Here is a 554-nt window from a genome sequence, read left to right as displayed (position 1 = left end):
CCCTTCAGTCTTCTATCTGACCTCCGTCCTCCCCTTCAGTCTTCTATCTGACCTCCGTCCTCCCCTTCAGTCTTCTATCTGACCTCCGTCCTCCCCTTCAGTCTTCTATCTGACCTCCGTCCTTCCCTTCAGTCTTCTATCTGACCTCCGTCCTCCCCTGGTTTTGGAATGGGGCGTCCTATAGATTTGATGGTCGGGGTCCCCAGAATGACCCCTCACTGTAGATGATTGATGGGCTGGTCCAGGAGGAAATGGGAGGGGCTTAGTGCATGAGACAGGAAGTGATGGAAGTAGCCCCTGAGTATGGGGAGGGGGGTGCGTGATGAAGAATGGCTCCCACCTGTGTGCAGAGTCCGGGTCAGTACCTCTGCCTGGCTCTCACGTAGTATGTTGGGGCCCTAAGTATCAGGGGCCCCCGGGTGTTGGTGGGAAGGATGTGACATTCGGCAGAGTTTCTGGAAGACGAAGGTCGTGGAAAGCGGATGCTCGGAGCGGCGGGGGGGCGTTCTGTAGACCTGTGGGTGGTGTTTATGTAGTCCAGCTGTGTCCTCTGC

This window comes from Nanorana parkeri, unplaced genomic scaffold (genome assembly GCF_000935625.1).
Source record: "Nanorana parkeri isolate BGI_ZX_2015 unplaced genomic scaffold, ASM93562v1 scaffold4384, whole genome shotgun sequence".
NCBI classification, from domain to species: domain Eukaryota; kingdom Metazoa; phylum Chordata; class Amphibia; order Anura; family Dicroglossidae; genus Nanorana; species Nanorana parkeri.
This window is presented reverse-complemented; position numbering follows the sequence as displayed.